The 13,883-nt window shown below is 26.4% G+C and overlaps 1 long non-coding RNA gene across 1 annotated transcript; it reads left to right on the plus strand.

The window, feature by feature from the left end:
- Positions 1-12,223: 12,223 nt before the first annotated feature.
- LOC111622248 lies at positions 12,224-13,284 on the plus strand. Its single transcript, XR_002756230.1, has 3 exons — positions 12,224-12,294; positions 12,361-12,450; positions 13,182-13,284. It is a non-coding gene; the product is annotated as an uncharacterized LOC111622248 (long non-coding RNA).
- Positions 13,285-13,883: the final 599 nt, after the last annotated feature.

Raw genomic sequence — 13,883 nt, forward strand, 5'->3', positions numbered from 1 at the left:
TACATAAAGGTGATTGCTATTGACGTCACACAGATGGTGGTACAGTAGACCCCTATAACACTTGAAAATTTTTGTGTTTTATGAATTCCATGTTGTACGAGTCACTTAGATTTTACGAATACGAGAGCCGTTCACAGCCCAGCACACGTATTTGTAAAATCTAAGTGACTCGTACAACATGGAATTCATATAACAGAATTATCAACAGTGTTATGGGGGTCTACTGTAATGAATTCTGTGGTGTGTTCAGCGTCAAAGCAGGCTGTAATATTTTTGTCCCTGATGATAATACCAGCCTTAAATTTTACAGGAAAAATTATAAATGGTAATAATGAGTAAATTCGTGATTAAGTTTGACTGTAGTCAAGATATGACAGACGATTCCTCTCTATCTTCCCACCCTATCGGTTTTAAACAACCAAACTTAAACAGCATCAAGCCACTTAAAACACAAACCAGCCTGCAAAATTTCAGATAATTTTTGACAAAAAGCACAGGAGTTATTAAGATCCAAAGAGGATGATCAAAATCATTTTACACAAGCACACCCAAACTAATATCCATAAATACAGAAAAAACCTAAATTTTTATTACATTTCTTGACGTTAAAGGGTCCTTGAGTCTAAAATATAAAAATGTTCTTGTACGGTTGTTATTTAACCAATTTCCATACTTTCTCTCTGTTGTATAGTGGCATATAACACATAGTGACTAAGGGGTTACATAGAGACTAATACGACTTAAGCCCTGGTCCCACAAAAATAGAATTATCATAAATTTTTAATACTTTTTTTTAACAATGAGCACTTATCGTATGGTAACAAATAGTTAATATATATATATATATATATAAATGGACATGTATGTCCCTATATTTCACTTTTTCGCCAAAACTACACATCGCACGTGAATGGTGTTTGTATGTGGTAGTAGCCCCAAGTCTCCATTGGTGCACTATGGTGGTTGCGTCTCGATAGCTATAAGGGTGCGGCAGATATGGGGTTAAAAGTGGTTGAAAGTGGTTTTCTATTTCGAATGTTATGTTCGAATTAAATTCGAATTAAATTCGAACATAACATTCGAAATAGAAAACCACTTTCAACCACTTTTAACCCCATATCTGCCGCACCCTTTTACGATCCTTCTATAATCGAACCAATATTCGAATTTTATGTTCGAATTTAATTGGAACATAAAGTTCGAATATTGGTTCGATTATAGAACGATCGTAAACGTTCCAGAAACGTTCAAAATAGTTCGTTTGACGTGACGTGAACAGAAGACGTTCAGAAATAGAATCGGGACCACGTCTCTAATTAGTCTGGAAACGGGGGACCTAATTCTTTCATTCTGTGAAAACGAGTAAGATTGGCTATAATGTAATTATCTTAATCTTCACTATCGTTACTTTTTGCCAGCGAAGCGGGTCCTTGCAGCTAGATTCTAGATTACTTAGAAAAACAGTTTTATATATAAAAAAACTATATTACATACAAATGTACGAACAAATAAAAATCCAGCGAAGCGGGACCTTGCAGCTAGTATTAAAAATATAATAGTAATGATAATTCATATTATTATTTGCTTCATTGTAATGAATGTAATTAGCCAGTAAAGAATCAATGTAACTATTCCTATATTTCTCATGTTTTTTTAATATAAGATATAAAGTTTGTCATTGAACACCATTTCATAAATAAATATATTAAAACTGTGATTTTGATGTTATGAAAAATGAATTTAAACTCTAATTTAAAAATTTTTACTCTAACAACAAATAGGCCCCATTTGACTTTACTAAGCCCTAGGCTCCAAAAAACCTAGATCTGCCCTACTGTTATATAAACAGAGCTGGGAGAGTGAAAATATTCAGATAAATATATTGTAATTTAGATAAGCTGTTATTATTAGTATTATTAAATTAAAATGTAATTATTTCCTAAACTTACTTTTATGATAAACACCATACTTATAATAAAAAACTTGTTACAACTCACTCCATCTTTCGAACTTTTCTGCATTTGTAACATATTCAATACCTGGGTAAATAATGATCTATGAATGAAAATGAATGGTAAACATATTTCACTATATTTTGAAAAACAATCTTACTTTTAGTTCTGAGTTAGTATCTGTGGCTCTGAAATACAGAAATGTCAGCAAATTCCACATTGTGAACAACTGTATAAAAGAAAAACAATCAATTACTTTACCTTTTGAATTTATGTAAATGCTAACATTTTAAAATTTATAAATACTTACTTCCATCGATAAAGGAACAAAGATTGAAATGAAAGTAATTAATATAAAAAACACTAAAAAACCAATAATACAGCCAAAAAAAATTAAATAATTGGGCAAATTCATGAAAACTATTGCATATAGAATAATAATTTCTTCAGTTATGAGAGAGGTTAGTACTTCGAAACTAATGCTATTAACTATGCGATCTAATAGAGAAATTAAACTGTATAAAAGCATTCCAGTCTTAAAAATAGAAGAGAATTCCTCAACATTATTCAAGTTTTTTCCTTCTATTTCGAGTTTCAGGGAATGTTTTACTTGTAGAATAGAACGAATTACAGAGTATCCGACATATATAGCAATGACCAAAATACCCAAACAATAGCCTATAATAACAGCAACGTAACTGCAACAAAAAGTATCAAAAACTTCCCATTTTACTTTATTCCTATATCTTAAATATATGTAAGAATTTAAGAAAACTAAATATAAAGTAATATAAGTGAAAAAAATATAATACGTTGCAGTTTTATGATATTTACGATCATTGATTTTAACCATTGGTGATGAAGGAACAAACAATTTTAGTGCATTTAGAATTTTGAAAAAATCTTTAATAAATTTTGCAGAATTTAAAATATACAATATAATGACATAAGTCATTATTATGCGAAAAACCATTAAATGCAAAACTTTAGTTATATTAATATTATGAGGAAATAAAAATACACAATAATGGATTTCGTTCTCTGGTTTATCTATCACTGCCAATATGATTTGATATAAAAATGACGTTAGTGTGGCATATATAAAAAGTCGGTATAATTTTCTAAATATATTTTTTAAGTGAGGTTCTATAATATTAATGCCGAAAATTTGAGCCATATTAAATATACTGGTACCATAATTACCAAAGATTGCTGCAATTGTTTGATGGTGCATTTTGGCCAAAGTCTTACCTACTAATTACTTGGTATTTTTATTTAAAAATGAAAGGAATGCTATTAGTGAAATTACTTTTGATACGTGCAAAGTAAACTCCATTTAGGAAGAAGTCTCAAGTTAGGAAGAACAGAAATGATATTGGTCTCTCTGATTAATATTATTGATCAGAGAGATCAATATCATTGATCAGAGAAATCGATGTTATTGATCAGAGAGATCAATAATATTTCTCAAACATTAGCTATTGTAATCTATTAAATTAATATGCACATGAATTGTATGTAAGTCAAAAAAATAATTTTAATATGGAATTCTTATAATAATCTAATTTTATGAAATTATATAAAGTTTAATATTTTGAGCTAGAAATCGTAAATAATTTTGAATATCACGATACAGTGTTCTTCGTGATTAAAGCTAATGAATATTTCAGTATAATCAACTGTATATAATTTAGATGTTATTTTAAAAATAAAAAGCAATTATGTAGTTTAAATTCAAATGTTATTTTTCCATTAGTTTCAGAATTATGTTTTGAAATGATGACCTTAAATATTATCCATTAAAGTACATCATATACCATAAAATAACTTTTATTGGTTATTTAATTAAGAAAACGATACATTCAAATTTTAATTGGACTATATAATGTTTTAATAAAAATATGTATGAATCGTTTTATTACATAAACAATATATATCTGTTGGAGATTTAAAAACAACAAAAATAAAATGTACAAAAAGTTTAAAATTTTTAACACCTTTTATGCATTTTTGAGGGAATCCATTGGCAACCGTTAATTTTCATTCATATTTTCTAGAATTTGCGAACGCAGTGTTATATTAGAATACAATAGTCATTTTGTAGAATAGATTTTAATAAACAAAACGATAAAAAAATTTTATATTGTTCATTATTTCTATATTATTGAGCAATTAGTTTGTCGCCCAAATTACCATTGTTTAGTCCATCATGTCCATAAAATTAAAAAGATAAGAATACAGTAGACCGTCGTTTATCGAAAAGTCGGTTATCCGAAACATCGGTTATCCGAAAGAATTCCAGTCGGCAAATTAAAATTTTTGCTAGTGCTGTGGCACTGCAATCTTTGGTTATATCTTGGGCTATGTGTATGTGTGTTTGTGTATGTGTTTTAGCTGGCAGCACTGTCACTTTTGTGTGGTGTTTTTCCGAGGACTGTGTGTCATGCTGAATCAAACATTTTTGATACTAGATCAACTTCTAAAGTATAATTTTTTTTGTTTTTATATTTTTCAATAATTTATTTTGTTTGTAAAAAATAAAGAAATAATTTTTAACGATACAATAACCACGACTATTATTTTAAAAAGTTTACCTTAGGCTTAACATCGACGAAAATTCAATGCGAAGCGACACGCAACGGAGAGAAATTTCAACGCGGGATAGGTTAATATATTTTTTCGTGGATAATCGATTATCCGAAAAATAAGTTATCCGAGCAACCCCAGTCCCCAATTGATTCGGATAAACGAGTCTCTACTGTATCACTTTTCAAATAATTGCAATTTAAATTCTACAAACAATAATTTAATCAAATAAGTCATAAAAGTACAAAAATTTTATCTGGATTAGACAAAATTAGCAGGAGTTATAAAAAATTCACACAAACACAGACCAGCATATTAGTAATAACTGGTTATCCATTTTATATAACGCAACTGTATGTTTGCCTGAGACGACAGTGCATCATATATTACATATCATTCGATCTGTTACAGAAAATGCATATTTATAAAGCTAATGCTTTTCATTTATTCACGCATATACATGCCATTTAACATAATTATGACGTGTAGATACGTGACATATACAAATTTAAAACTTCAAAACAACCAATTTCTTTTGTAGAATAGAGAGAGAGAGAGGATAAAAAAATCACCAGAAAAAGTTTTTAATAAAAATTATAAGGAATATATCTTGTAACTGAAAAGTGAAATTTCCTTTATATCAGAACAATATTTCTGAAATGATCCGTGGTTAATAGGAACAAATTCTTTCGTAGAAAGAATTACGACTTACTTGTTAGATATATTAATTAATACAATTCTAATTTTATTTCGTTTAATCATAAATACATTATCATCAAATGTTCGTATTAATGCAAACAACCATGTTTTCTTTATGAACTACGTTTTGTCTACTGGGACTCGCTTTTTGACAACTCACCTCTTTCTCACTGTCAGTCCACAAAGCATCGTCCTCTGATCCATCCAGTGAATTTGAAATGCAGTATTTTCCGAATGATTTTGCTATCAGTTTTTGAAAAATGCTTTTTCATGCACCTGATATCCACATAACAAAACGAAAAAATTATAATGCGCATGACCAGAAAAAGTTTATTTTTAATGATTCAAAATGTGCAAATATTTATTAAAAATACCAATTTAACAAATATGAAATAACTACATTAATTAATTAATAATCATTGTTAAGTGACCAGCTATTTTCAAACAATCTACAAATGACATTCCTCTTGACCTAAATAGCATTGTGCTCATGAAGTATACACGGTTCACAAAAATTATTGCAAAAACGCAAAGAATTCTTTGTTCGCTCGTATTGGACGATGAAGATTTTTGAAGCAGTAGAGAACAAATGAAAACTTCGTCTTATATGCAAGTAAATACGATAATTCGATTGCTTTTCTTAGGATCGAATGATTCAGTCGGTTCTGGCATACTCCCACAGAAATATAAACTTTTGAAGTAATATACATGAAAAATATTTTGCAAAAATTTATAAATTTTTATTAAATTAGAAGAAAAAATCTTATATGATTTGATTTATTCTAATTAATTAAACGAATTCGAAGATTAAAAATTACTTAAAGTGTCGTATAATTTTAAGGTGTTTGGCGTTAGTTTTATTGACTTTTTAATGTTTTGTCTAGAATTTCTCAGTACAGTTTAATGCAAGCTACTGTCAAGACACTAGCGTCGTGAAAAGCGTACATGTGTATTATCAATTTTTCCAAATATATCGATGAACAACTTCCAAAAGTCGAAACTTGAACTAGTATTAATTAATGTGATATTTTGAAAGGATGAAGTTAGTAACAGTTTTAAAATGATAACTTTAATAATTTTCAATAAAATGTTTTCTTTTTACTTTATAATAAACTATATATTTAACGAAGTAATCGTAAATATACCAAGATTGCAAAATTGATAATGTATATCATTATACAAATACCTAAATTATATAATTTGATAAATTATGGGCTTCTTTATGTAACGTTATTTATATAAAGAAAAGACTTACTCACGTCACTAACGAACTATTGAAGTTTATATGAATACATACAAAGTAAAAAAAAATGTGGCCTCTGTGTGAAGTTTTTGTATATTATTAAATGCTTTTTCTGTATTTTAAAATAAATCTTATTTATTGCCTAAGAATATTTAAACATTAACAGAATTCTGATAACTAAACTAATTATTATATTCGGGTTTTCAATTACGGTTCACTTACTATCGAATTGATAGTTTGCAGTTATGAAAGGACATATAGTATTTTAAACTTATAAAAAACAGTTAGTTCTTTTAATTGATTTAGAAGTAGAAAAAGTTTGCCGATAGCAACAGACAAGAATAATTAGTGTACGTCTTTAATATCTTTAAAAAATAATGCATAAGAAGAGATCCGAAATAATAAATACTGTATATAGAAAAACAAATTACACTAACAAATTTTCCTTGGAATTTGTAACTTTTGTAGTAAAGCTGTTACAAAAGTTTGAAGTAATATTTGGAAACAAATTTTCTATAAACTGCATGCATGGTTTATATTCGGAACTATTAAAAATATATCGAGAGAAAAAATTTAAAGTACAGTATTAATAATAATAAACTGTACTTTAAATTTTTTTATGTTGTGAACACTGCACTAATATATTTAACTTAAATATTTTGATTTCAAATTACATTATTTAAAAATTAAAATATTATGATAAAACTTTTTAATGCAATGGAAATGACTGGCTTCAAATAGTTTATAGAAATGTTTCACAAAATTAAAAACCACTATAAATGTACAGTACAACTTAAATTTATTTTATAAACTTAACTTTAAGTGAAAAAGCTTTTTGTGTGAATATAAAAATAAAGAAAAAGATTTTTAAAATTAAAAAAATTAATAAACTAATTATTTTTATTTATTTGTTTTCTTTTCAAATATCGAATTTATTTGTAATGCTCTATTTATTTTATTTTTAAATAAAACTTATTTATTTCTAATAATGTAAAATCTACTGCTGTCTGTTATCTACAAAAGTAATATGACTTGAATATTCTTGTTAAAATCATAAAGTCAACATACAGAATATTGTAATCTGTATGTTTATTCGAATTTTCTTGACTTATTCTGAAACTCTGTATTCTTTTTCTTATTTTTTTACTTTACGACTGGGTGTATAAGTAGACACTAGGTATCTTTAAAATATACAAATGACTGAAGATATTGCATATTTATTTTTTACGATATACATTGAAAAATATGATAAATAACGAAGATAGATCACATTCTTGGAAATTCTTCAGCTAAAATTCCTGATTCTAAAACAATTCCTTAGAAAAATAATGACAGCCAACATGTAGCGTTCTTTAAGATACACTAGTAATTGGACAAAAGACGTATTGACAAAGATTACATTATTAGCGATTCTGAAGATTTGGTCTGCATCTATCTAAACCAGCTCTGTGTATATAACAAAAGAAAATTAGTCAAGTAAATTTCTAACGTATGAGAAAACTTTAATAGATTTTGTTGACAAAACTCAAAGATGGAAATAAATAAAATATATTTTAATAAGAAATTTGCTCACATTCTTACAAAATAACAATAAAACATAATTATCACAATTATAGAGCAAATTCCATGTTTAAATAATTAAAGTTTTTATATTAAGCGAACGGTTAAAATAGATAGAATAAATACCATATAAATTACTGTATTTATAACTTCGAATCTAATTTATGTGCTTATGTATTACGTGTATCATAGCAACCACTAATGTTTGGCAAATATTGAAGATAAGTAAGGCTCTTTCATTACTAGACTTACCTTAGTTTAACAAGGAGTAATATCATGTAAAATAGGAGAAACTAAGTATTCCGTTTCAAAATAATGAGATATTGTATCTTGAGGGCATTTGGTTAAAGTTCTTTTGCTGATTAAATTTAATTACCAACGTGAATTTATACATGTTATTTAAACAAGAAGGAAATATATGAAATTTGGAAATGTTATAATATTTTCACTTACTATTTCTATGAAAAAAAAACAAATGAGATTCTACATGACTAAAATCTTTTACCTCTTTATATAATCACTTACTTTACAGAACTAAATTTGTTTTAATTCAAAATGGACTCTGAAGATATCCACGACACATTTGGTGAAGCAGTAGAGAACAAATGAAAACTTCGTCTTATATGCAAGTAAATACGATAATTCGATTGCTTTTCTTAGGATCGAATGATTCAGTCGGTTCTGGCATACTCCCACAGAAATATAAACTTTTGAAGTAATATACATGAAAAATATTTTGCAANGAAATATATGAAATTTGGAAATGTTATAATATTTTCACTTACTATTTCTATGAAAAAAAAACAAATGAGATTCTACATGACTAAAATCTTTTACCTCTTTTTATAATCACTTACTTTACAGAACTAAATTTGTTTTAATTCAAAATGGACTCTGAAGATATCCACGACACATTTGGACATTATTTTTGCATTACTTTAAATTTGGCACGATATTTTGGAATAAATGTCTTTAGAAGTAATCAAGGGCAGAGTATGCTGAATTGTAAAGTAATGTTTCGATGTCTCCTATACACTTTATTTTTATCATTTCTTGTACAAATTATATACATAATGATAGACAATTCAAATAAGGATATGAATTATTGCATTGGGTTTATTCCAAATAATTCTGCGAAAATAATTTATATGGTCTTATTTCTTATGAACATTACACTTTTGTACTTGTTTTACTTTGCTGAATCTGATAAAGTTTATTATTTTTTAAAAGATTTTGTTGTGATTTTTAAACCAGTTAATCGCCATTTACGAAATTTGATGAGTTATGACTACAAAAGGAACAAAACTGCTATCTGTTACAGTGTACTATCTTTCGTGATTTGCTATTTTATATTATTTAATTCAATTGGATATTTACGATATCAGAAGAACAAAGGAAAATGGAAATTTTCAGATACAGTTTGTATTGTGTATATCATGACCGTTATTTGGTATTCTTTGGGAATCGCTATACTTACCACATATGCTGGGTATTTAGTAATTAAAGTATTTGTAGACATTCTACGAGCTTTTATAAAACATGTAGACAAATTGCAAAACGTCAGAAATATAAACATTCATCTCTGTTTGTTTACGCATATATTCGAACTTTTGGAATTACTGGATGAAACTGTTGGTTTCCTTATTTTGTTATTATTTGTTGTTATTCTTCTTCAAGATATGATTATTTTGTATGTTGTTCTGTTTATAGATATACCTTATTACNTACATTATTTAAAAATTAAAATATTATGATAAAACTTTTTAATGCAATGGAAATGACTGGCTTCAAATAGTTTATAGAAATGTTTCACAAAATTAAAAACCACTATAAATGTACAGTACAACTTAAATTTATTTTATAAACTTAACTTTAAGTGAAAAAGCTTTTTGTGTGAATATAAAAATAAAGAAAAAGATTTTTAAAATTAAAAAAATTAATAAACTAATTATTTTTATTTATTTGTTTTCTTTTCAAATATCGAATTTATTTGTAATGCTCTATTTATTTTATTTTTAAATAAAACTTATTTATTTCTAATAATGTAAAATCTACTGCTGTCTGTTATCTACAAAAGTAATATGACTTGAATATTCTTGTTAAAATCATAAAGTCAACATACAGAATATTGTAATCTGTATGTTTATTCGAATTTTCTTGACTTATTCTGAAACTCTGTATTCTTTTTCTTATTTTTTTACTTTACGACTGGGTGTATAAGTAGACACTAGGTATCTTTAAAATATACAAATGACTGAAGATATTGCATATTTATTTTTTACGATATACATTGAAAAATATGATAAATAACGAAGATAGATCACATTCTTGGAAATTCTTCAGCTAAAATTCCTGATTCTAAAACAATTCCTTAGAAAAATAATGACAGCCAACATGTAGCGTTCTTTAAGATACACTAGTAATTGGACAAAAGACGTATTGACAAAGATTACATTATTAGCCATTCTGAAGATTTGGTCTGCATCTATCTAAACCAGCTCTGTGTATATAACAAAAGAAAATTAGTCAAGAAAATTTCTAACGTATGAGAAAACTTTAATAGATTTTGTTGACAAAACTCAAAGATGGAAATAAATAAAATATATTTTAATAAGAAATTTGCTCACATTCTTACAAAATAACAATAAAACATAATTATCACAATTATAGAGCAAATTCCATGTTTAAATAATTAAAGTTTTTATATTAAGCGAACGGTTAAAATAGATAGAATAAATACCATATAAATTACTGTATTTATAACTTCGAATCTAATTTATGTGCTTATGTATTACGTGTATCATAGCAACCACTAATGTTTGGCAAATATTGAAGATAAGTAAGGCTCTTTCATTACTAGACTTACCTTAGTTTAACAAGGAGTAATATCATGTAAAATAGGAGAAACTAAGTATTCCGTTTCAAAATAATGAGATATTGTATCTTGAGGGCATTTGGTTAAAGTTCTTTTGCTGATTAAATTTAATTACCAACGTGAATTTATACATGTTATTTAAACAAGAAGGAAATATATGAAATTTGGAAATGTTATAATATTTTCACTTACTATTTCTATGAAAAAAAAACAAATGAGATTCTACATGACTAAAATCTTTTACCTCTTTATATAATCACTTACTTTACAGAACTAAATTTGTTTTAATTCAAAATGGACTCTGAAGATATCCACGACATATTTGGACATTATTTTTGCATTACTTTAAATTTGGCACGATATTTTGGAATAAATGTCTTTAGAAGTAATCAAGGGCAGAGTATGCTGAATTGTAAAGTAATGTTTCGATGTCTCCTATACATTTTATTTTTATCATTTCTTGTACAAATTATATACATAATGATAGACGATTCAAATAAGGATATGAATTATTGCATTGGGTTTATTCCAAATAATTCTGCGAAAATAATTTATATGGTCTTATTTCTTATGAATATTACGCTTTTGTACTTGTTTTACTTTGCTGAATCTGATAAAGTTTATTATTTTTTAAAAGATTTTGTTGTGATTTTTAAACCAGTTAATCGCCATTTACGAAATTTGATGAGTTATGACTACAAAAGGAACAAAACTGCTATCTGTTACAGTGTACTATCTTTCGTGATTTGCTATTTTATATTATTTAATTCAATTGGATATTTACGATATCAGAAGAACAAAGGAAAATGGAAATTTTCAGATACAGTTTGTATTGTGTATATCATGACCGTTATTTGGTATTCTTTGGGAATCGCTATACTTACCACATATGCTGGGTATTTAGTAATTAAAGTATTTGTAGACATTCTACGAGCTTTTATAAAACATGTAGACAAATTGCAAAACGTCAGAAATATAAACATTCATCTCTGTTTGTTTACGCATATATTCGAACTTTTGGAATTACTGGATGAAACTGTTGGTTTCCTTATTTTGTTATTATTTGTTGTTATTCTTCTTCAAGATATGATTATTTTGTATGTTGTTCTGTTTATAGATATACCTTATTACTTTGTTATTATTTCATGTACTGTTGGAATAGTTTTGTTTTTAGCTTTAATTACATTTATTTCATTCTTTGTTCCTGTATCAACCGAGGTAAGAGAATATAACTATATAAAAGTATATAACAATTATGAATAATTATTATGTTTTATGGAATTTTCAAAAATAAAATTTTTTTTATATAGATGTCAAATGTATGGAATTATGTCACATGTTTTTACTGTAACGTTTCAAATACTTCCGAGGAGTTAAAGGTAAGAGTTATTGAAGGAACTGAATAATTTTGAAAATAATACTCATTCTCTTATATTTTCTTATAGATACTTAACATGTTTCAAATTCAGAAGAACGGGAACAATGGCATAACTTGTAAAAAGTTCTTCGTATTGAATAAGGCTTTTATTTTAAAAGTATGTTATATAAACTATTTTTATAATACTATATAATATAGCATATTATTTTATATAATAACTCACCTTACATAAATATCAGAATAATGTAATTACTTTTAAAAGGATCGTTTGCTTATAAACATAGGTAAAGATAAATACGTATTCTTTATAAATCGATTAATTTATGTGTTGTACTTACATTTCTTCATTTACGTAACTACTTATATAAATATACTTATATATTATTTTTGTAAAGATATTTGTGTAACTTAAAAGGAAAAGTACTTTCGTATCTTGTTTCTTTTCATCTTTAAAAACTGGTTGTTTGCCATTCATAATTGTTATTATGTTAAAATATTCTTCTGTCTTTACGTTGAAAGAATTAACTTTTCATAATAGTAACTCTAAATCAGTATTTGCAAATTTCATTATTTGATTTCATGAATTTGATTATACTAAAATGAAGTGGGCTACCATCAAAGCGTTAAATCCTCAAACTTTTTCTTATAAAAATAATTGATGCTGCAGCAATTTATAATGTTTTATGTATAGAAATAATTTAAGATATATATATCTTATTATTCAACTTAATACGAAAGTATATACTTTGTTCCATTCGAATATACGAGAGTACGAATGTGTATAATTCATTTAGAAATTTTCATTATAATGTTTTTATTACTTAAAAATTATTTGAATAATATTTCATTAAAAATTTATAATTTGAAAATAAATGTTTTATTTTGCAGTTTGTCAACTTCGTAATAATTCAAGTGTGGGTATTAAAACAGATTAGTGAAAATTTATGAAAATTGATTTTTAATAAAGGAAACATCGGACATTGCAATACAGAAAATAATTGGTGATAAAAGTATAATTCTGTAAAATATAATTTTGTTACAATAAATTTCTGATATCATTTGTATTACAATGTAATGTTGCATTTTAAAAAGTTGCATTGTCTTAAATTGCAAGTGTAACTCAACAGGCTGCAATCCGAAGAATATGTAAACTAATAAATTTCCAATGTCGTCTGTTGGTATTTCCTTAAACTCAAGAATAGAGTTAGATAGATTAAGGATAAGATAAAATATCGAAAAAACGGCAAACTCAGGACCGGATTAATTTTATATAGTTATCCAATGCAAACCGTTATTTAAATTCAAAAATTTTCCCTTGAAATATGTTAAATAGATGATCACGTGTCTATTATTAAAGAAAAAGTATGAGGTACAGGTGCAAGCCATATCTAATTTGAGGTGGAGAGCATATATTTTAAATTAAATAAATTAAAAGTATGATTAAAAATTGGTCTCTCTGATTAATATTATTGATCAGAGAGATCAATATTATTGATCAGAGAAATCGATGTTATTGATCAGAGAGATCAATAATATTTCTCAAACATTAGCTATTGTAANTTTTTAAATGTATTACTTGGCTTTAATTTG

Source organism: Centruroides sculpturatus, unplaced genomic scaffold (assembly GCF_000671375.1).
Source record: "Centruroides sculpturatus isolate CEXI.00-Female unplaced genomic scaffold, Cexi_2.0 scaffold300, whole genome shotgun sequence".
Taxonomy (NCBI): Eukaryota; Metazoa; Arthropoda; class Arachnida; order Scorpiones; family Buthidae; genus Centruroides; species Centruroides sculpturatus.